Source organism: Mesoplodon mirus, assembly GCF_964341445.2.
Source record: "Mesoplodon mirus genome assembly, chromosome: 8".
NCBI lineage: Eukaryota > Metazoa > Chordata > Mammalia > Artiodactyla > Ziphiidae > Mesoplodon > Mesoplodon mirus.
In genome coordinates this window covers 56,832,880-56,857,859 of record NC_138984.1, presented here as the reverse complement: position 1 = coordinate 56,857,859, position 24,980 = coordinate 56,832,880, and the positions used below count along the sequence as shown (strand labels likewise).

Below are 24,980 nucleotides of genomic sequence, written 5' to 3'. Positions count from 1 at the left end.
AGTCATTTTCTGGCAAGCATTTAGCAATTGTTTAGTTCAGAATTTCTATGCTCTAGTTCAATGAAGCTTGAAGTCACAGTATTATTTCTCATTTTGCTCATATGTTATCTGTATGCTTGAATGTGCTGCTAAATAGATTTGAATGTGAATTATCAGTCTAAGTAAAAAAAAATTCTTTTTCATGATTAGAGCACCTTTCATGTAAATATTCTGGGATGTACTAGAGTAGTTTTTAATGCATGTTAGATTATGGTGTCATACTGCTTTCTTAAGGATTTTTGAGAATTAAAGAGGGCTCGACACTAGCAATCTAGATAACATGACAGGGAAATGCATTTTCACTGGCAGTATGTGTTAATTGGTTAATTAATGAACAATTGGTTAATGAACATTGGTTAATTAATGAACAATTACTTATTCTCAACAATTTTGAAATATTGCTCTGCCTCCCTTCAAAAAGGTCACACATTGTCTAAAATTTAACTTCAAATTACTAACATGTGCTGAAGTCTCACTCTTACCTCCTCATTGGCAATACCAGTAGTCACTAGTCACTGGAAAATTGCAACAGCTCAAAGGTGCATGATTCTAATTCAGGAGATTACCCTACCTTTCTTCTGAGATTAGTATTGTCCAATAGATCACTTGACTGGGGATAAACCACTGAAGCATACTCAAAGACAAAGCAGCAAATCAAGTAAATTGGAAGAGCAGAGCGGGGATAATAAATACCCAGTATTTTAGAGAATTATAGGATTGTACAGCTGTTACGGAACCCAAGTTCGGCTGCTCGCTGCTCATAAGCCAATAATGCGAGAGGCAAGTGTCAGTAGAAAGGAAAGGGCTTTGATCAGAACAGCCGGCAATCTGGAGAGATGGTGGACTTGTGCCCAGAGACCAACTCTGAAGATTCTGCTCAGACATGACAGTTTTTAAGTGCAAAAAAGGGGAAGAATCTCAATAAATCATTGAGGCAGGAGGTTAGATTCTGCATCATTCTTTGTTGCATGCAGACTGACTGACTCTGTTCAGGTATTATCCTGCCTGAGTGATCTGCATGCAGGATTGCTTGGGGGTGGGGGGCAGTTGGCGGTAGAGAGCTAGTCTTTGAATCTAGGAGGAATCAACAGGTTAGACAAGGCATGGTGTGCATTCCGGAGAACATAAATCAGGAGTCAGTTTCAGTTGCTTAGTGATCTCCTTCCAATAATTAGGTTCTTTTAAGGTTAGAGGGGAACAGAAATGGGCAAACAGGAAAGGGGCAAAAGAGCTGCTTTCACAGTTTAAAAATATCTTGAATGTAATTTATTTCAAACCTCTAATTTTGTAAGTAATGAATGTAGAACTCAGAGACTGAATAAGCCAATGAAATACAACACTTTATGGTTTTGTCATTCCTAAACATTCAACTTCTTTTGCTCAACCAAAGCTTGCTAGGCAGAAGGTCATTCTTAACACCACATAGACAGTTTTAAGTGCTTTTCCTAAGTCATGGGACACTTAAATGTCACTATTCTTTGCCCTTACTTCTATTTGGGGAGGGAATAGAACGTCTCTACCTCTATACTGTCTCTTCCTCTTTGGGTGTCTCATAATTAGTTTATGTGCCTTGAAGCTTCAGTTGGAAGGGTATCATAAATTAATGGTCTTCTTGTTAGAAAAAGCACAAGGACTATTGTCTGATTTGTTTACTGATATAGACTAAGCATCTACAACTGTACTGTCACAAGAAATATTTATGGCATTTATTATTTAATTCATTGCATTTTGAACAAATGATTACACATATATAAGGAGACATCTTATGTAGCTACATCTTGGAACTTTGGAAATGTGTCATCTTTGTGATTTTTTTGCAATATAAGGATTTTTTGATGTTTAATTAAGATTATTTTTGTTTAACTTCCAATCATTTTATTGGACATCTGCTGCCAAAGTACCACTCAGCTTATGGCATGTTCCCTGTGCCTCAGAATCTTGGTGGCATTGGTCTCATATGCCATGTTGCCATCTGTGATCCTCCAGGCTGTTGTCTTGTGGATGGATTGCATGGACTTTCAGTTGGTAGTAGTATCAGCTCTACCTCTGGGTGCAATAGGAGCTTTTAAGGATGCTGCATCCGTGTGAGAGGGCCTTCATCTCCTATAGTCTATTTTCTAGTCTGGTCTTCATATTTCTCATTGAGTCAAGGCCATTCTCCAAAGACTGGACTGTACATCTCACTGTTGTCTCCATTATATGAGAATTGTGATGTACGGCATTCTCTTCAATTTGCCTGATCAATCTTGCCCAGATTCTTCTGGTCCTTCCATATCAGATCACAAAGGGCTTGGAAACTGGTCATAGTCATGCAGAGAGCCTCATATTTGGGGGCTTCTATAACCATGGTCAGCCCAGAGCTAACAATGTGGACCTGAAAACGTTTTCCTTCTCTCTGTGGTTCTTTTTCATGAAGAGTAGCTCCTTCTGAGCCTTAGTCATCCCCATTTGAAACCAGAACAGATTCACCCTTCTTCCCAAAAAGGTACATGGCCAGCTTAGCCTTGTAGTTGACTCTGAAATCATCAGCAGCCACATATGTACTGTCAGTCTGTAAGGCCATGTAAGCATTGTCCAGAGTTTGTAAATAGCTGAGTCCACAGCTCTTAGCTAGTCTAGAAATTATGCCTCAGTCCCTGACCTGAGATCCTTTTCTCTGTTTTTCCAGTTATTTCAAACTTCCTCCTCCTGTTTTAAGTTATCTATCTCCATTACTTTCCTTAGTCCAGAGAGAAGCCTAGGATGTTTTTCAGATATTCCAGGGTCTCCTACTAGCCCTGGATACCCGCTGCCATTCTGGCCAGGCTCTCACTCTCCTGTACTCCCATCACACCAGAACCTGGTAGATAAGGAGACTGGAGAGCCCAAGATCCCAGTATCAGCATAGAATCTGGCAGACCCTGTGGTAGGGGATCAACCAATAATTGGCAAAGAAGGTGGTTGAGTGGGTGGGGAAGCTTACCAGGAGAAAGGAAAAGGGGAAGTGGGACATTGGCTCAGACTATTGGCTGTTTAATCAGAACTATCGCTGAAGGTCATTACTGTTGCAATAGAGACAGCAAGAAAATGTTTATAAATAAATACATATATATATATATTTATATTGACACATACATACTGAACTTGAACTAGTGGTATAAACTATTTAAAATATCAAGAGAGTCAAATAAAAAATTTAGGATAATGAATGTGATTGCTTCATAAATCGTTTACACAAATGTTAATATTTGTGGTACCCCTCCCATATTCTCAACCAATGTTGTTTTTCCTTCCTACTGTGCTATAATATAGTGCTATAATATTGGATAGTAACAAGGGCATTTGGAGTGAGACTATCTACTAAATAGTAGGTCCCTGGATAATCACATCTGTAAATGAGGATGATATCATGTGACACATAAAGTTGTACAGACTAAATAAGAAGAAAATGTTATGAAGTGTCTGGAAATTAGTAAATCCTGAAAATTGTATTATTGTTATTTTTCTCAGCAAGTATTTTAGTATATTTTGCATAATAGATTTGAATGTGTTTGAAGAACTTAAAAGATAATTCAAATATTTGGCATCACAAATTAATATTTTTTAGATGCATTGATATTCTCTCTCTCATCCTACACTTATCACACCACTACCTTTCCCTCTTCTTCACATAGGTTTTACAAAAATATACAATCACATTTATATCTAGGCACATGGAGAAAAGCAACCTTTCATACCAACATATACCTGACTATGCACTAGAATAGCAATGTCAGACTTTCCAGAGTTCTCTAACATCTACTATGTTATTTGAATGACACAACAACTTCACGTAGCAGGCAGATCTAATGTTATTTCACAGGTAAAAAAAAAAATGAGACCCCCCCCAATAGTTAACCAACTTGTTTCAAGGTCACACATTATTAGGTGCAAGAACTAGAGTGAAAAGCAATTGTCCCTCTCCTAGTGTCCTGCTGTCTCGTGGAAATGTTCCAACAACTCAGGATTTATTTTTTTCTTAATTTTTTTGAAAGCAAGCGATCAATCAGAAACAGGTTACCAAAACCTACTGTCTTTTGGGAAATTAGTCCGGAGTATTATAGTTTGTTTGAATATTTTCTATAGCGTTCCTGAGAAAAGAGAATCATTCAAATATAATTGGACATAGTTAAATGTTGAGCATTCACTCTCTCTCTCAAAACATCTCTTTCCATTGTGAAAGAGTCTGATGATCAGAGAATGGTTCTTTATAAATATAAAAATCAGCCTCTGAATCAGGTCATTTTTAATCAAGAATTTAACTCCATTGTTTTTCTTAGTATCCCAGACAGATTCCTGGGTTTATTTATCTCCTGATTTATAAGAAAGTTGTTCTATCAATTTGATTAGATTAATAGGCATCTTTAATAAAGTTTTTTAAATTGAGACTTAGAATCTATGAACCATGAGCTACATTATTTTTATTTTATTTAAAAAATTTTTTACTTTATATTAGAGTAGAGTTGATTAACAATGTTATGTTCCTTTCAGGTGCCCAGCAAAGTGATTCAGTTATACATATACATGTATCTATTCTTTTTCAAAACCTTTTCCCATTTAGGTTATTACAGAATATTGAGCCGAGTTCCCTGTGCTATACAGTAAGTCCTTGTTGGTTATCTATTTTAAATATTGCAGTGTATACATGTCAATCCCAAACTCCCAATCTATACCTCCCCTCTACCCTTCCCCCCACCCCCCCACTAACCATAAGTTCATTCTCTAAGTCTGTGACTCTGTTTCTGTTTTGTAAATAAGTTTTAACTAGTCCTGTTACCAACCAAGGTTCTTGGCTCCCTTAGTCAATAGAAATTGATCAGAAGCTAGACAAGAAACTCAGGCAAGGCTTTATTGGGGCCCTGATGCAGTAGGGGGGAGCAAGAACAAGTAACATGTTCCCTTGTTCCATGAGGGGGCGCAAGGTGGTTTCTTATGTGCGGTGACGGTAGGGCTGGGTCCAGGCGTCCGGCCAGAGGGGTGGCTTAGGTAGTTTGCCCACCATGTTGGTGGTGCTGTGTGCAGGGGGCAGGCGCAGTTCCCTGCTTTTGCTCCCGGCTCTTCAGAAGTGGCAGTTGGGTGTTTTGGTCTTTGTATCTTGTTGTCCATAATTTGCCCCAACTGCCCATGCACGCAGTTATTTTTAGTCCCTTATAGTTTCTTTGTATTTTTTGCTGGAGGAGACATTTGTCCAGGTGCAAGCATTGTAGCAAAGGGTCCCAGGTCCCAGGTCCCAGCCTGTCTCAGTCCCTTGATTTTATTTACTCATTTATTCAGTATCTATTCAACTCAATGTCTTAACTATCTACTACATACTAATTATTTTGCTAAGTGCTGAAAATAGGTAAATGAACAAGGCCTTCTTATAGTTCACAGTTCTTGTGATTTGATTCTAATACAGGTCTCCTGAAAATATTAGCACCAAAGTTTCCATTTCACATTCATTCAAAAATTAATTTGGCTTAAAATAGATAGCTAGTGGGAAGCAGCCTCATAGCACAGGGATATCAGTTTGGTGTTTTGTGACCACCTAGAGGGCTGGGATAGGGAGGGTGGGAGGGAGGGAGACGCAAGAGGGAAGAGATATGGGAACATATGTATAAGTATAACTGATTCACTTTGTTATAAAGCAGAAAATAACACACCATTGTAAAGCAATTATACTCCAATAAAGATGTTAAAAAAAATTAATTTGGTTCCTATGGTAATAGTCCTAAGGCAGAAATAATTGACAGAATTAGTAAAACTTCCCCAAAATTCAACTCTCCTTGTCAAACCATAGTTTGTGCTTATCATTATGCAAAATATCTCAAATCCACCTATTAATCTTTCAATTAAATTGCTGCTACCACTACTACCACAGGGTAAAAGTATTCCCAAACCTCCCTCTTATAGTTTGGATCCAAGCTCTGTTTTCCTGTTATTCATCATGTCTTAGGGATATCATGTATCCTAAATGATCAATGGACACATCAACAGGCTAGCATTTATATTTAGACTCTTGCCAGCAGCAATAATTAATATAAATTCTCTAGATTGTCCTCAAACCTGTCTTTAAGAGAATTTCTTAAAAGTCAGATGTTATTCTGACTTCCAGCTGTTATTGCTTATATCTGTATAAATTCTGTAAAGTACTCAGATCTCTGTCTTTTTCAGTTCATTTCAAATATAAATAGTATGCATGCCCACACTTGCCTTAGGAAAAAATGTGTTAAATAAACATAGCCACAATATATGTTGGAATAGTTTAACATACAGTTAAATATTTCCTCAAGGATAGAAACCAGACAATTAATGACATGGCAAAGTGCTTTTGAAACAAGCTACAGGGATAGTCATTCTTCACACATTTCCGTAAAGAAGGATACAATATAAAAACAAATTTGAAAACTATCATATAGACAAGAGAGTGATTATTTAGTAATTATGTGACCTACCACACTGTGAGTTTTCTATAATGCTAAAGCAGCAATGTATTGTGTTTTAACTGTATTTGATCTCCTTCAAGGAAATAAAAGCCAGTCCTATCTATCCAACCAAAGAAGATATTTTGTTTCCGAAAACTCTCAAGAGCCCTGGAGGACAAGATTGTGCAGAATTTTGAACATGAGGTATGCTGTGAGGCATATATCTGGAGATGTTGAGATAAATGAAGATGAACCATGGGGAATTACCAGCTCCCAGGAGGAATTCCATATTCCCAAGCATTCATGTGTCTAGAGGTAAACCTTCCTCAGTCTCCTTATCCTCTAAAAACACAGACAAGAAGTATAAAACAAAGCATGCACAATCTGGAAAATTATTTAATGGAGAGATAATGACATTTTTATTTCCTTCCCAAATACACCTAGATCTGAAGCCCTCTAATAGGTATGGCCTGGGAAGAAAAGGCACTTTGATTTCTAAATACCACCACCGAATTAGGCCAATATCATTAGGAAATGGAGAATCCCAAAAGAGTATTTTCTCTTCTTTGTGTTCGACACTTCTGGATTTCTACACAGATGCATACGCAATGAATAGACAGGTTAAGGGGCAGGAAAAATGACTGTCCGAGAGACAGCTGTTTGCTCAAGTCTCCAAGCTTCTTGCCCTTATAAAAGTGATCACAGACCTTATCTAATTAGGATTGATCTGATTTTCACATATTTGGTAGTTTTAGAGTCTGTGTAGGGTCAACAGGAAAGATTTAGCAAAGAGGCAGAAATAATTTCCAGAATTTTTTAATCGCAAAAGCTATGTATTATTCCTCTTTGAATTTACTTAATGAATATTAATTGGACACCCACTAGGAGTCAGATACAGTTATAGGTTACAGAGATACCCAGAGGGATACAAAATAGACAAGTTTTTGTTCTTTATGAATGTTGGATTCTAATGAGGGTGACTCTAATGACAACAAGTAAATACAAAATTAATTTTAGATACTGAGAGGTACTGTGAAGAACATTAAACAGGATCAGATGATAAAAGAGTCCTTGTGGTTGAGGCAGGTGGCATTATGTAGGATTATCAGGGAAAGACTTTTTGAAGCAGCAGGCACAAAAGCAAACTAGGTAGAGCTAAGGGGAGTGCAGTGGCCTAACTTGAAAAGATGCTCAAAATCACCAAGGGACTGAAAGAAGCCTAGTGAGGCTGGAGCATGGGAAGCAAGTAGGAGAATGTTAAGAGCTGAAGTCAAAAAAGCAGGAAGGGGCCAGATTCTACATGACCTTGTAGGTTATGGTAAAGGGCTGGGATTTATTATAAATGCAATGTACTGTGTGTCCTAGAATGAGGGTAGGCACATAGTAGGCAATTAAACATTGTTTAATATTGAAATAATATTAGAAATTTGATTCTTAATCTTGCATTCTTTTTTTTTTTTTTGGTACGTGGGCCTCTCACTGCTGTGGCCTCTCCCGTTGCGGAGCACAGGCTCCGGACGCACAGGCTCAGCGGCCATGGCTCACAGGCCCAGCCGCTCCGCGGCATGTGGGACCTTCCCAGACCGGGGCACGAACCCGTGTCCCCTGCATCGGCAGGTGGACTCTCAACCACTGCGCCACCAGGGAAGCCCTTAATCTTGCATTCTTAAGCCTAGTTATTTCTTCATTAAAATAAGGCCTTATGCCTGAGTTCCACTACCCTTTAAAGTAGCCTACTTAACACTCAATCAAATGTAATTTCTATAATCAAGACAACTTAATTAACCAAAAGTTATAAACACCTTCATTTTTAAATGAATGTTATTTGTCATTCAAGAAGGGGAAAATCCATGCATTTTTTTCATCTATCTTACTTGCTATGCATATTTGCTACAATTTAGTCATTAATCATACCTTATATATAGCTCTAGATAAAAAGGCCATGTCTAAACTAGCTTTTTAAGTTTTATGTCTACTGATATGTACATCAGTTATGGGACATGAACTCTGTAATAACATTTTTCTGATTTTTCCCAGAGGCCAACTCCTTGTTCTTCTATCTTTATTATAGATTCTAGACACTTTATGCCTACACTTGGACTTTTTAAAAGGCTGTGTCATCTTTCTAAGCAGAGTAACTGTAAAGAAATAAAAAGTCCTAAAATGATGTTCTTATGAATCAAGATTTACAGACTCCTCTCCCCTTTCAGTCTTTCAATTTTGAGGCTTTATTTTTGTTTATTTAGCAAACATTCACACAGCCAGCTACTTTCTAGGTGCCAGCTACTGTCCTATGTATTTTACAAATATGAACTCGTTAAGTAAAACATGGCAATAGTGTTGAAGTGACATTCACAGTTCATAGTAAATTCATGAAACAGAAGTATAATTTTCATCAGATGATTCTGGAAAATCTTACTCATTGCTGGTTAACATTGTCATTAGCTTTTTTGGAGAGATGTTATTTTTTTAAAACAACTATGATTTGCTAACAAGCTAGAAAATTTTGTAGCATATAATAATTGTTTAGTATTTATTTATTGAGAGGTACAAATTTACCAGAGAAACACTGGTCAAAGAAATAATTGGTTTTGGAGGAAATAAGGGTGAATTCTTTTTTTTTACGTTTTTAAATTTGACGTGCTAACAGGACACGCAGGTAAAGATGAGCTCCTGTCCCTTAGTAAAAGCTGTAAAAACCACCAAGGTCTCAAACGATGCCATCATCTTGGATATGTAACTACTGTTATCCTTTTAGGTGAGCCAAAATTCAGCCATGAACATGTTAAGAATGGATTGAGTGACAGACCAGCACATAACTTCAAGGGCCAACACAGTGGCTAATATCTACAGAAGGGGAGAAAATTTTCAGGTAAAATCTTGTTTTTGCTTAGTGAAGGTTAACATATCCATTTTTTAAACTGAGGGTTTCTGCTTTGAATAGACCCATCAAAATAATTAATATGTACTCATTTTACAGTATTGTTGGGGTTGAATGTTACATGGCAAAGCAAACCTTGGAAAGTGTATACAGTCAGGAAAGAACCGTTGACCAAAGGCAAACAGTTATGACAACAGAAGATGAATAGGAACCACAGATTTTAATTTGCTAATGATTGAATCATGGTCTATTGTTTGCAATATTTTCTACTTAATCAGATAGAGCTTTGCCTCACCAAGGGCATTCTTGTTATTGTTTTTCTTTTCATTCTTTAAGATATTTAAGGACTCCATGGACATGTTTGGCTTTACAAAAAACTGTGTCAATCATGCTCTAATGGCAAATAATGAGACCCAGTATAATATAATTGAACATGATGGTGATACTTGGACCTATAATCACTCTAAGTTTTATCATATTTTAAACCTGCTGTCTGCATCCTATTGGTATTATTTTTAAAAAAAATAGTTACTATGCTACGTAGTATACTATGTTATTGAATTTCTTAGCCCATTTGCACTAGAAATGATGCTGGGAGATCATCTTCCTAGAGAACTGCTTGAACTTGCATTTCCCCCACTCTTTCCAAACCTATTACCACCCACCTAATTAAGCCACATGTGGAATGTAAGCCTGATACAAGCTGGAATAATTGAATTTTCTGTCTCATGAATTTGGATTTGGGCCATGAAAAACGAGTCAGTTAACAATGGAGACCTAAGCTTGAAAAGGTAAGTTAACTTCAAGGGTTGAGACCACTGTGAACAAGTATGCTGGAAATATAAACCCCAAAGATTGAGAACACTGGAATAGATGAAGCGAATAACCTTTACGTTTGACTTTCCTGTTACTTGTGTGATTATTTTTTCATACATATTTTTTATACCTGCAGACCTGAAGTGCTTCGAGATACTTCTGGATCTTCTCAACTTCTGCCTGCCTTTTCTGTTTGCAATCAAGTGATCCCTAACTGAGGTATGTTACTGGGTTACACTGATTCTCCATGGATAATTAGTTAAGTGTGTGTATGAGGGAACAAGAGAGGAAGAAAACAGAAAAGTAGAATGTGAGATTGGGTTAAATACATGGGAAAATACTTTAAAAATCTAAGATTAGGCTCCCTCTCAAAGAGATGATTCTAATTCCAAATAGAATTATTGCTTGTAAACTCACACTGCAAAATTTCCTGTTTCGTACATAATTTAAAGTTGGAAGTAAGCAGATTTTCCATTTTCGCAGAGACCCCACCCCAAACTTTTACTACTGGAAGTGGTTCATTCATATAAAACATATGAAAAGACTATAAAGTTGGTTCAGAAAGGTTTAACATTTGACCTACCACCAGATCATTTAAGAGAAGACTAAGGATTCATGAGACAGGAGAGTGAGGTTGTCTTTGATGAGAGTTGAATGAGTCCTGAGCAACTCAACTACCTCAGGCCAAATTTGGGGAGGAAAGTTATGTCAGGATTTCTAGGGTTTGGACAACACAGAAGCCAGTGCTTGACTCTGAGCTGGAAGCTTTTATTAACAAAAATGTTTGACTTGCCTATGATGACAGAGCAAGAAGAGAGGATATGAAGAACTTCTATTCATGGCACAACTATGCGAGTTTCTTGTGGACAGAGAGAACCCCTGAAAAATAGCCAGACTTAAAACATCTGGCAAAACCCCCTGGCTGTAGTTCTGCATGCCAGAGCTGGGTGACCTCAACAGAAAAAGCATCTGTGGGATGTACTACAAGCAACTGTAACTAAGGGAGAAGTAGTCGGTGGCCCTGCGAAAGGTATATCACCCTCAGGACGCAGAGAAATGGAAGGCCCTCACAGAGGCAGTGGGGTAGTGGTCACTGATGACCCCACAAAAGCCACTCAAGATAGGAAGAGTATTTCAGCATCTGACACACCAAGAAGACACCACTCTAGTGGATGAAGACCAAACCATCTTAGGATTGGTCTCATAAAGAGCATGTTTTAGAAATAGAAGTTTAGACTGACACTGGCAAACAGGACAACTGATTCCAAACTCCAGATTTCCCTCTGATGGTACTGCCTTATCTTTCAAGAGGCCATTTTTAGTTACCTAATAAAATCAAGGGAGACTGCTCTCTCACATCATGGGGTGTGACGTGAATCTTAAGAAAAAGCGTGTGGATGTAGGAGGATCTATCATTTCCTCTCTGACTAACAGACACTACAATGGGATGGGGTGGAAAACAGAGGGAGCGATCAGTTCAAATTGGTCTAAAAAGTTGGAGCAAAATGGAAAAGCGAAAATAGCTTTTCTTTTCAGGGCCTCATTTTTCTATCACCTGTGAATAGAGACATTAGTGATGCATCAGATAGCCTCTTCAAATTCCCCTCAGTTCCGTTACGCCATAGATCTATCTACTTGCACAGCAGAAGAGCGGATGTTTGAATCCACCATTTTTATTCCTCAATTAGACTGCACATTCATTCCCAGCATTTCCTTCCAGAATAAGGTTAGCCAGGGTTGCACAGGATCACACCTGTCAGATTAAACCCATTTACATTCATTTTTATTCATTGCCACTGGTAATGTTTATAACTATTTGCAGGCAAGATCTAACATCTTAAGGCTCCCATAAAAAGAAGACCATTAAAAAGAAAGCTGTGGTAAATATAAGTATTTTTCCTCTTCAGAGTAGGTTTAATTTGTAAATATGCAACTTTTTAGAAATAAAGTAAATGGAGCTATCTAGATTCATGTATGAAGTTCATTGTCCCTAATTTGAAGCACAAGGTCGTTTATCTCTCAAGATATCAACGTTTATACTCTATCTTATGAAACGCAATGTTTGAAGAGTGCTTGAAGTTTTAATAAAAGTGACAGTAGTAAGCACTCTTTTCAGTTACAGTTCTTTGGATTAGCTTTTGCTTCACTTCAAAATTCAGCTTTCAAATCCCTCATGAATATAATTACTAGAAAAAAACTTGCTGTATTTCTGTTTGTTTTCAGATGAATAGAATCAGAACAGAATATACTGTTGATCTTAAGACAAATGAATGTCACATTTTGAGAATACTCACTTCATTATAAATCATGTGACTTCTCTATTTCCCAAGATGATTAATGATCTTTGGCCAACTTGTCAAATTTATTTATGTATTTTTCATGCTCCTCTCATTTGATGTTTTGTTTTATGTCCTTGAAGGTAAAGTGAGTTTTTGACTAAGAATACACATATAAGTAATTTTATCTTGTTAACTAGATTGACTGGGCAACTAGTTCACCCACCCACCCACCCACCCACACACACACACACTGAGATATTCATAAAGAATCTCACCAGCTCAATCTCTTTTTATCTTTTTCCTGATATCATTTCTTAATTTGAGAAAAGTTTGCCATTTGGAAAGTCTAGAATTGAGAAAAAGGTTAATTTTCAATCCAGCAATTCCTGCTTATATATATTTCCTTTAAATTTTTATTGAAAACTGAACAGCTTTTTTTTCTTTCTTTTTTAAATACCATTTCTCCCATTTTACATATCACTATAGGCAGATAGAAGAGACCAAACTAGATAATACTCTGACCGAGAAATTATTAGGGGCATTTTTTTATTTTTCACATTACCACATGCAACAGTGTTGCCCAACTTGCCTCCACTATATAACAAGAATCCTCTTTATCTTCAGTAACATCCTCTCACTTTCCCTTAAACCCTCATTGATAGAATCCTTCAAGCCCTTTAGGTTTCTAACGTGCAACTCTAAACCTTGTAGACTTCTACTAACCGTATCCTTAATGGTCTTCCAAAGTCTACCCTCTGCCCAGTCCCAATCCCAGAGCAAGTGGCATATGTGTTAAGTTTTTGTTACAGCAGCATCCTACTTTCAGATGCCAAATCATGGCTTAAAACAATAATTTATTTTGCTCAACATCTTCAGTTTTGCCAGGGCTTAACATGGACGCTTGTCATTTCATGAATATATCTATTGTATTTATATATCTATCTCTATAACTTGATATATAGTTAGTGCAATACATAGGTAGATAGATAGCTGATAGATGCATATAAAATATGTCAAAGGATAAAATATTCATTGTTTCTGCATAATTTTGATAATATATGTGTATTATCTTTGTAATTAGAACTTAACAATATAGATGATAAATGTCACTATTTTACAATAATGATTATAATCAGAAGATTATAGAAAGCAATAATCTCTGTGGTTAGGGGTGACCAGACTCCTACAAGCCTCTTAGGCTGTTTTTGGGGGTTTTTTTGTTTTTTTTACCATCTCCCCAGAACACACGGACTCCGCGAGCAGCAGCGGCACCGCCCACACCAAGCCCGCCTCCTGAAAACAACCTCACAGAAACATGACACAACACCTTGCTCCCAGCGAGGAGTGCAGCTGTTTACGAGTAACAGTCAGAAACCGCAAGCACGGCTCGCCACTGTATTACACCGCTCCACCAACCCGTTTAACTCCAGGCGCTTGCCCGGGGTCCGAAATCACAAGGACGCCACGCTCCTCATCACGAGAACACCAACACAACAACCATCAACGGGGAGACACGACAAACCGAAAAACAAACCCGGACACACCATCACAAAAGCGGTCTACAACTAAGTCAAAACAGCGTTGCCACTCTCTCCAGCATGTGTAATGCTACCAGCAGAGACACACCGAAGCACAAAATATTCTCTCCTTTGCACAAACTTATTAGCCTTGTAAAAACAAGGCCTCAAAAAATTGAGTAGAAACTCGGAATTGTTTCTCTCCACGGAAATCTTTAGTAAAAGGCAAAAGATTTATGCGTTCTGAAGAGAAACCAGAGTATCTATTAGGCTGTTTTTAACAAGTGATCCAGAGACACTAATTTTTGTTACTTATGGGTGATGGAGGAAACAGCTATGCTCATATACAAAGGTTTTTCATACCAGTATCTTTCAATTGTTTTCAGAAGTTAGACTACTCAGTCTCCTAAACAAACTCAAACTGCATAGATTATTTGATAAATTTTTACCAAATAGCTGTACTAGCCACTGCTAAATAGGAGATGTAATCTCTTCTCAATTATGTTATAAATTTTTTGAAGACATGGCCGATTCTTCTAGTGCATCTTGCAGAGTCACTCATTAGATAAATATTTGTTGAATACCTATGTTGTGCCAGGCACTGTGCCTGGCACTGAGGATAGACTGTTGAGATAAACAGCAAGGCCCCTGCCCTCAAAGAGCTCACAATCTACTGGAAAAAAACAGCAACAATAATCTTACATGTGCATGCAAATTACTACAGAATAAAACAGATTTGAAAGAGATCATCCAACATGAGAAGGCGCTTCTGAGATGGTGACATTTTTTTAAATTGAAGTATAGTTAATTTAAAATGTTGTGTTATGGGCTTCCCTGGTGGCGCAGTGGTTGAGAGTCTGCCTGCCGATGCAGGGGACACGGGTTCGTGCCCCGGTCTGGAAGGATCCCACATGCCGCGGAGCGGCTGGGCCCGTGAGCCATGGCCCTTGAGCCTGCGCGTCCGGAGCCTGTGCTCCGCAACGGGAGAGGCCGCAGCAGTGAGAGGCCCGCATACCGCAAAAATAAATAGATAAATAAATAAAATAAAATGTTGTGTTAGTTTCAGGTGTACAGCACAGTGATTCAGTTATACATACGTATATATGTATTTTTTTCAGATTCTTTTCCCTTATAGGTTATTACAAAATATTGAGTATAGTTCCCTGTGCTATACAGTAAGTTCTTTTTGGTTATCTATTTCATATATAGTTGTGTGTATATATTAATCCCAAACTCCTAATTTATCCCTCCCCACCCCCCTTTTCCCCTTTGGTAACCATAAGTTTGTTTTCTATGTCTGTGAGTCTATTTCTGTTTTGTATATAAATTTGTTTGTATCATCTTTTCTAGATTCCACATATAAGCAATATCATATGATATTTGTCTTTCTCTGTGTAGCTTACTTCACTTAGTATGGCAATCTCTAGGTCCATCCAACTTGCTGCAAATGGCATTTTCATTCTTTTTAATGGCTATGTATTATTCCATAGTATACCACATCTTCTTTACCCATTCATCTGCTGATGGACACTTAGGTTGCTTCCATATCTTGGCTATTGTAAATAGTGCCGATAGGAACATTGGGGTGCATGTATCTTTTCGAATTATGGCTTTCTCTGGATAGATACCCAGGAGCAGGATTACAGGATCATATTACCATATGACCCGTTTTTAGTTTTTTAAGAAACCTCCATAATGTTCTCCATAGTGGCTGTACCAATTTACATTCCCACCAATAGTGTAGGAGGGTTCCTTTTTCTCCACACCGAGTGGAGGACATTTGAGCTGAGACTTGGATGAGAAGATGTTTCCTAACAGTGCTGCAGATCTACTTACTGATGGATACAGCTATTGAAACACTATTTCTATTTATGAAATTCTTTTTTTTTTTTTTGGTGGTACGCGGGCCTATCACTGTTGTGGCTTCTCTCGTTGTGGAGCACAGGCTCCAGACGCACAGGCTCAGCGGCCATGGCTCACAGGCCCAGCCACCCCACAGCATGTGGGATCTTCCTGGACTGGGGCATGAACCCGTGTCCCCTGCATTGACAGGTGGACTCTCAACCACTGTGCCACCAGGGAAGCCCTGAAATTCTTTTTTATCATATATGTGTCCTTCAATCTCCATGGCCACAAGGATGAAACTCTAGAATGCTAGTCAACTAATTACCTTTTAAATTAGTTCTCAAAGATAATATTTTTACCTCCCCTACACATTATCATGATAAAACCTTTATTGAAAAGTTTGTCTTGCTTCTTTTGAGAAGCTCATGTGCAGCATTTACATTGTGGTGACTAGAATACCTGGGAGGCATTCAATTCTCAAATAATTAGATGATTGGTTCATAATCCAATTCTAGTAAAACTTTCTTATAAAACTCATTTCTCCAGGCATCACTCTTTCATTTTATGAAATGTGGGGTTGAATCTATTCTCAAGCTAAACTTTCAAAAGCTTGCTGAGGAGAAGACAAAATCTGAGCCATAGTACTCATGCAAGTTAGAACTATCACTGTCAGCAAATGGGAAATTAATCCCAAGAAAATTTTAAAATTCTGCACCACTAGTCTATTTTAAGATGGTTCAAGATTTTCCAAATATGTCATAAAATACAAGTGCCTTGATCTAACATGTCTGCAATAATCCAAGAAAGATTCATGATTATCGTTCGACATTTTTTCCCAATGTCATTTACCCATTCTTCCCATAGAATAAAATCATGTTGGAAAGATAGGATACAGGCATGCCGAATTATGAAGCACAGATAGCTTTCCCCCTCCCAAGCTCCCACGTTACACCAGTACTCAGTTTCTGCAACTCAAAATTACCCAAACAGTACAGACGGTTCTCCTGCTCCCAAGTCTTTTCCCTTCTCCCTTGTACTATATTTCATTAATTGAATACACCTCTCATTACTTATGTGTTTAGCTGTAATCACTTACATACTGGTATATGTAATAGGTTAGGTGGTAGCAGGCAAAGTAAGGTGGTTTCTCAGTGTCCAGGCTCTGAAATCAGACTCTTGGATTTCTGACAAACTTCTCATTTCTTTACAGATTTGCAGGGAAGGAATAAATAAGATAACTAATTTAAGATAGTTATGCCTGGAACAAGGAAACCAATAAATATAAATTCATTTTTAAGAGTTAATTGCAATCACCATACATGTACATTTTTAAATAAAACTGTGCCTTCACCCAAATTATTTACTGACTAATAGAATAATAAGGGTGTATTTTTAGGAAGTTGGATGTTCAGGTTGGTGGAGTAGTGTATATGGACTGATATCTGTCAAAGAAGTATAGTCTAATTTAGGGTTTTATATATATATATATTTGATGTGTGTGTGTGTATATATATATATATATATATATATATATATATATATATATATATATGATGACCTTAATTTCATTATACATCTGAAACTGAAGTGTCTTCATCTGTGAACTGGAGGAAATAGTATCTTTCTTTCTTGTTTATTGTGGGGATAGAATAAGATGATATTTGTAGTATATTTCAGGGAAAAGTTTGGGAAAAAACAGTGACATGAACAGTAGATTTAATTTTATCCTTATATGGAAAATAAAAGCAAGCATTTTGATATAAGCATCTCACTTAGACTCGAAAAATGTTACTGGAATATCTTGCAGACCCTTTCCGTGGCTGCCATGTGAAATAACTCTGGAACCAGCACATGGTGCCCAACATAGGTCTATTCAGTATTATTATAAGAGAGCTATGCTTTGACAGGGAACAAATGTTATCTGAATAGAGCTCTCAACTAAAATGGGCATTTCAGAATCTGGCCCCCAAACTTCTTTATTGGATGACTGTAACGGTTAATTTTATGTGTCAACTTAACTTGGCTAAGGGATCCTCAGATGGATGGTAAAACATTATTTCTGGATGTCTCTGCGAGGGTGTGTCCAGTAGAGATTAGCATTTGAATTGGTGAACTGAGTAAAGTAGATTCCTCTCCTCAATGTGTGTGGGCATCATCCAATACTTTGAGGGTGAGAATAGAACAAAAAGGTAGAAGAAGGACAAATTGAGTTTGAGCTGGGACATTCATCTTTTCTTGCCCTCAGACAGCTGTGATCTCCAGTTCTCTGGTTTTTGGATTCAGATTGGGACCATCAGCTCCCTGGTTCTCAATCCTTTGGACTTGGCCTGAATTATTCCACTAGCTTTCAAGGTTTTCTGGCTTGCAGAGGGCAGATCATGGGATATCTCAGCCTCCATAATTGTGTGAGTCAATTCCTATATTATATATATGTATATATACAAATACATATGTAATAAATAATATATATTTTATATTATATACATACTATACATAAACATACAAATATATATGTAAACAGAGAAACAGAATATTTATATATATATATATATATATATATATATATATATATAAAACCCTATTGGATTTGTTTCACTGGAGAACCCTGACTAATACAATAATAATTTCTCAGATTGTTTGCAAACTGTAAAGCAATAGACTGGCAAAACATTAAGATAAACACAGGGAATGTAATCCTTGACCATAAATTCCTCTTTATCTGATCTTTCTTCAGACACTAACATCACTATTTTTCATAATCCTCCTTTCATGTCTGAAGATAATCTGCATTCATTTTGCTATGATACTCACATGGTGTGATGATTAAACAGTTACTTTGAGTTGCTCCCTAGGCATTTTATGGTATGACAACCCTACTCACACCCAGAGTCTGGATATTTAGATAAGGACCTAAACTTCGGTTTCCTGCCACAATTTCCCACCCTGCTTTCTTTAAAAAAAAAAAAAAAAAAATTAGAATTGGTCACAAAAAGTTAGTGACCTCCACCCCAACCACATTATAAGTAACACGATGCTTGCTACCCTGCTATCACCTGCTTGCTTGTGAATGCATTAAAACTGTGCCGTAAGTCAAAATGACCTTGGGGTTTTCACTTACAACCAACCCTGCCCGTGTCGGTGGCCTGTGCCTCCTCATTCAGCAGGTCATAATCTGCATATTCTTAATTTAATACACCAGCTGTAAGCCGCCCAACACACATGGTAACATGAAGAGATGAATCAAATGCAGTGAGTTTAAGAACATGGACAGTAGGAAGAGAAGACATGGCCTCACAGAAACTTTGTAACAGAGGGGAAGTCATCCATCTCTCTTGGTCTGAATTTGTAAAGTGGGGTATTAGACTAGGTGATGAAAAAGTTCTTTCCCTTTTAAGTATCTATTAAATATCTTAAGTGTTTTGAGCTTTTATGTGGGCCTAGGATGCTAGAAGATAAAAGTCCCAAAGGCAGGCTTCTACTTGAGGCACGGCTAATATCAATGATAAAGCAATGTACATTCCAGATGGCTACTTTTTAAAATGGTGCAGTCCTGATATTAATTAACTTCTTTCATCAAAAATCTTTTATTCTCAGCAAAACCCTCTTTAAAATGTCATTGCCTAAGGAGTGTGGGTAATTTTTAAAGGATCACGAAGATAAACTGTTCTTGATACTTACAAAGTGTGACAATGATATTCTAATGTAGAATGAGTACCTCCAAGCTTTTTCCTGTAATTCGTGCAGTGTGTGTACATTTCTTTTTAACTTGGCTTTAATAAGACCTTAAACATGTCCGCAAGGCGTTTGACTGAATGAAAAGATAATCATTTCCTAAAGAGTTATGAAGATATCCATCCATTGGCCAAAATTTAAAGAATATATTTTCTGACTTCTGTAGTCTGGACACATTTCCAAAGAGATTTCAAAGCCAGTATCTGTCAGGTTCTTTTCTTAATGAGTAATGAATGAAAATCTAAACTATATATATAATATTCAGTCATTAGATTATATGACTAATTTAGCTATATATATATTTAGTTAATGTATACTATATTTATATATTTGCATATATAAAGTATCAAGATTTTGGTGATTCTTTTCAGTGGACTAGTTTTTTCCACTTGATTAAATCTCCCCTTATGAATCTGTTTCATCCACTTAAAAAGATCCTGTTTCCCTATTCAGTGTTGGCTCCCTGCATTACAGATAAGAGCTTAGTTTCACTGATTCTACACTGTAGTTCTTCTGGTGACACTAAACCTTAGATGCCCAATAACAATGTATTTGAAAAACAAATACATGGATAAATGGATGTTTTTAAAAAGCATCTTCCCCAAGGCCTCCTCTATTCTTCTCCCAGATGTTGGAAATTCTTACTGAGAGGCAAAGCTAAGATGAGAAAGTTGTCTTGGAGTGTGACATACTACTTTGATCCATCAACACCTTGGTATAAATTAAAACACATTCCTCACATGTAACCTGCTTGGATTACATTGGACATCAGACAGGAAAAAAGGGCAAATTTAGGGCTTTAGGTATTAGTATCAGAGTATGGTGCTTGGGTGTCTTGGGAGCAGCGTGAGTGTACCAGGATTGCTGTTGTAGAAAAAATGGAAAGTGAGGGTTGCTCATAGGAGAAGAGAAGGGAACCATAAAAATGACCTACATCACATTCATGTCTAGGCCACTCCTGAACCGTTCTAGCTTTTAACTAGACAGCAAAGAACCATGGAATTAACTTTAGGGATCACCATCACCATCACTTCCACTTTTAATGTACTCATTAAAAAATATCATTTCATTTAGATCTTATACCGTCTGTGTGGCCACAACAAGTAAGGTTAAAAAGATGAAATCTCTTACCCAAGTTTCCAGGGTTAGTAGATGGAGGTAATGGGGTTCACTACAGGGTTGTTAGATTCCAGAGATTCTGTACTTAATCACTCCAGTACACTCTTCCCTTAGCAGAAATCTATGGTTAAATGAAGGTTTATGAAGAAGACTTTGGTTTTTTCAGTCTGAGCAGAGTCAAGCTAAACTAGTAGCATCTGCCCTTACTCTTGGGGCATAATCCTCTTGGGGTCACCTGGGATCACTGAGTAACATACTTGCATCTTAACATATTTGATAGATTTTCACAAGGCATATAAGGAAAATTAAGCACTTGAATCTTCATTAAACCATCAGGTTTAACCACCTGTTTTAAAGCCTATAACTCTTCTATCACTGTATACACCAATTGCTTTGGTTATCCTCCCCAAATTGAGATGTATATAACACTCCCAAGGTACCGCACCCCTTCCAAGCTTTTCTCTGCCTCTGGAGAATCTTATTGGAAAAGTCAGAGTAGCAGACAGGTTCTATAGTCTTTATGTTTGGACTTGTTGCTTGGACTTGGGAAGATTTGTTCAATTTCACTATAATAAAATGCAATAACTCATTTCAAAATGAGTCGTGCAATGGCAATGGATTTGAAAGAGCTGGTACACAAATAATGAAGCCATTGGTGAATTTCTCAACATATACATATTTTTGAAATTATAATGTAAGAATGCATGAAGCAATAATTAGAGAATTTATGACAGCATTAAGAACATATTATGCAAAGCTCATGCAAGGAAAGCCTTTTTCTGGGGTAGAAACTGGTTTATTCCAGTTATATCAGTATTGAAACGTTGTTGCTGGCAGAGAGCTAACATCTTTTCCCCAATGCCTCATAAGCAGTGTTACCAAAAAAATGTACCTTGAACTAATTGGAACCCAGTGGGGAGGAAGGCAAAGCAGAAACTGTGAGATGCCAACTTGAAATTCTCCCCAGCAAGAGTTGTGGGCATTAGAACAAGTTGTTGTTTAAGTCAAGTTTTCTCTCTACCTCCCCACCTCCATGATGAGGACAGTAGCCCCAGAAGCTTCTCATTATTTACAGCTGCCCTCACCAAGAAAGAGCAAAGCAACATCAATGTGGAAGCAGAAGCTTTGGAAAGGAGGAAGACCACGTCAAAAATTATCTGAAGAAAAAATCAAATCAAAGCTACCCACCCAGAGAGAAATCGAAGGTTATCGAAAAACAAGAATTAAACAATTCTCAAAGAAATAAATGTTGGAGTTCAAAAAATATGTTATATACATAAAAAGGACAGAGAAACAAAAATAAATGCATATTTATTTCATGAGAAAAGGGCCCATAGGGCATCCAGGAACGAGCCACTTAGCCATCAGAAATAATACTAAAGAATCTGATGGTTAAATTCATTCAGTGGCATTAGCAGGTCATAATCAATTAATAGTGAACAAATGTCTGCCTTTCCACTGAATAACAAGTTTTCTTGTTCAGAAGCTAAAATCTCATGATAACAGAATCTGTTCATATGTTTCACAGTAAATATATACATATATATATATATATATATATATATATATATATTATCCTTTTCTGTTTTCACTGTGTTTGGGTTGCAACTTAATTGATCAATGCCAGCGATTGGATGAGCAGAAGCAGGGCATAAGAATCCAGAAAACAGTAAAACAGGCCAATTCGAACAGGCATTATGATGGCTTCCAGTGATGTCTCACCCAAACCCTATCTTTCCTGCCTGCTGAAGGAAGCCACGCACAGCTCGCGGCTCAAGAAGAACCTTCCAGGTCAGGAGTGATCAGAATGGATGGAAACAAGGAAATAACTTAGGATGAAAATGGAGGCAATCCTGACAAAAGAAGGAGTGTTTTATGGTCATTTTCTTATTACTAAGTAATTGTGACTTATGAGAAATACTTTAAAGCATATTTGAACATGTGCCCATATATTGAAGTAATTTATGGAATTAAATACAAGAGGATTGTTAAAATTGTAACTGTCAAATATTGAAGCTGCCTACACTGAGTTCCAGTTACTCATCAATTCATCTTTCAAATTCTTACCTCTTGTCCACTAGCTTTATAGATATTCTATATTATTGTTCTGTGTGGATTCTATGATGTTTTATAGCAATAAAAATATGATTCTAGGGAAACTCAGATATTTCTTAAATATTTATGTGTAGAAGTTGTTGCGTAATCCCTGTCAGGCTGAAGAAACTGAGTTATTCCAGTTTTCCAGTTTTAAAAGTAACCAAACTTATGACCCAGTATTTTAAGGAGACAATGGGTAATGGTGTGATTGAGTTCAGGTAGGCGTGGGCATCAGAGTCCTGCTTCTGCCAGCTGTCTGATGTGTCCCCTTATTTCTCCACCTTCACTTGCACAATTCCCACCTGCCCTAATGGTGCTTCCTATCTATGCCAGGCTTCTATGTTGGTGCTGCTATATTTATCTCCCTTTCAGGCACTGCCCCATGTTCTGAACCCATGTTGACTTCTGGGAACTATCACATCTGCCCTCATTTCAGATCCTCTTCTCTAACTTCCTTCACTCCAGATGAGGAATTTTCATTATGGCTATTCTTCCAGTTGAAGGAGTTGCAAAGGACTCACTCCTACAGATGAGATTTTCTCCAGCTTTGTTTTTTTTTAATGGCTTGAGTCCTCATCTTTTCCCCAAGTCCCTAGGCTTTTAAAACTCAGAAGCAAGGAAGAGATTTTCTTTTTCTTTGCATTCTTTTGTTATATACATAAACTGAGAATACAAAAATTGTCTATGCACTCAAATGAGGAGAAAAGATATGGGGAAAATGTTGATCAATGTTTCACAAACATTATTCTATCATTTGCTAAAAGCTGCCTTTAGGTAATTCCAGGGACTATTTTAATGTCTCTAAATTTACTTTCATTTTCCAAAATGCTCCTATGCTCCCCCTGCTAATCCTTGCTCAGCCCTATCTACCATCACCAAGGATACCCTTCCAAGAATTGCACACAGTGTTTACCCATCTCATCGCAAACTCTAAAATATTTTTGCACACACTTACATTTTACCTACCATAGATCCTGAAAGTCTTTTCCCTTCATGTCTGAAACTCTTGTCAGGTCAAAACCAGTCAATTTGATGAATAAAGTCAGTCTTAAGGAGTGCAGAGCTAGTCCCACTGGAAGGCTCTTTGTCCTCCCGTATAATATATGCATATTTCATGAGTTGCCTTCACCCCCAACTTAGCAACAATTTTAAGTCATTTCTGAGATGATCCAGTAGCCCTTTAGTACAAAGATACCAATGGCATGTACACTCTACAGCACTGGATTCAGGCTTGAGTCAGACTGTCATTCTCCTGAGAGTCAAGTGTGAAGATCACACTTATTTCCATTACTTCAGGGGCTAATGAGGATGTCGAGAAAAAAATGCAATCTCGAGTTGGCAATAAATCTTAAATAAATAGATTAATACACAAACAAGCACGTGCATGCATGTGCATGCACACACACACACACACATACACACACACACTATGCAAAACAACTTACTGTGCTATTACCGAATGCAATTTTCATTTTTGGTAATAATTTGTTACTGTCTTAAAAGCTGAGGCTTCAGCTATTTCCTTGTAAATGCATATTATCCAGCATGGCAGTAATGATCAATTAACCAAATAAATATCTCTAAGAATATGGAAGCTATATATCCAATGGAAGAAGGAGCTGTTGACTGCTATTGGACAGAACACTCTTGCAGAGTTTGTTAATGGCTCATTAATCAGCTTTCAAATTCAGGGTGCATTTGAATTTTGGAGGGTAGGGAGCATATAACAGCATAAAAGAGCAGGTTTTAGATACAAAGAAGAGATTCTAATTTATGTGCTGTGATGCTTTTAGAGGCTCCTCTTACAACCTCTATGATCTCTTATTGAGCCTTGAGTAGCTGTTTATTTGTCCAATAGTATGAGGCTAATAGGTAAGTTGCAGCTTTCTAATATCACAGTAATGTTTTTCTGCTCAAGAATAACTTTTTATCTCTACTTCTGTGGTAGAATTGGTGAAACCAGTTAATGAAATAACAGTAAGACTTAAAGCATTTATTTCAATTTGGTGTTAAAAAAACAACTTATGCCCTTAAGAAGAATTGATGCATATCATAAATTGAACAAGAGAAAAGGATGCACAGCAGGCTGATATCCTGAATCCCATGAGAAAACCTATTGGGGCAAATAGCTCAGCTCTTTATAAAGTAATGATTTCACTTAATGTTTAAATAAAACATGTATTGTATGTGCTAGCAAATATATTGTATCTCAAAAGCAAGTAGTTTATAACTG

At 37.2% G+C, this 24,980-nt stretch overlaps 1 long non-coding RNA gene across 1 annotated transcript; it reads left to right on the top strand.

Annotated features, from left to right (window-relative positions):
* The first annotated feature begins 6,571 nt into the window (after positions 1 to 6,571).
* On the top strand, positions 6,572 to 10,375 carry LOC309809590. The gene is made up of 3 exons (XR_014294877.1): positions 6,572 to 6,665; positions 9,220 to 9,333; positions 10,295 to 10,375. It is a non-coding gene; the product is annotated as an uncharacterized lncRNA (long non-coding RNA).
* The last annotated feature ends 14,605 nt before the right edge of the window (positions 10,376 to 24,980 follow it).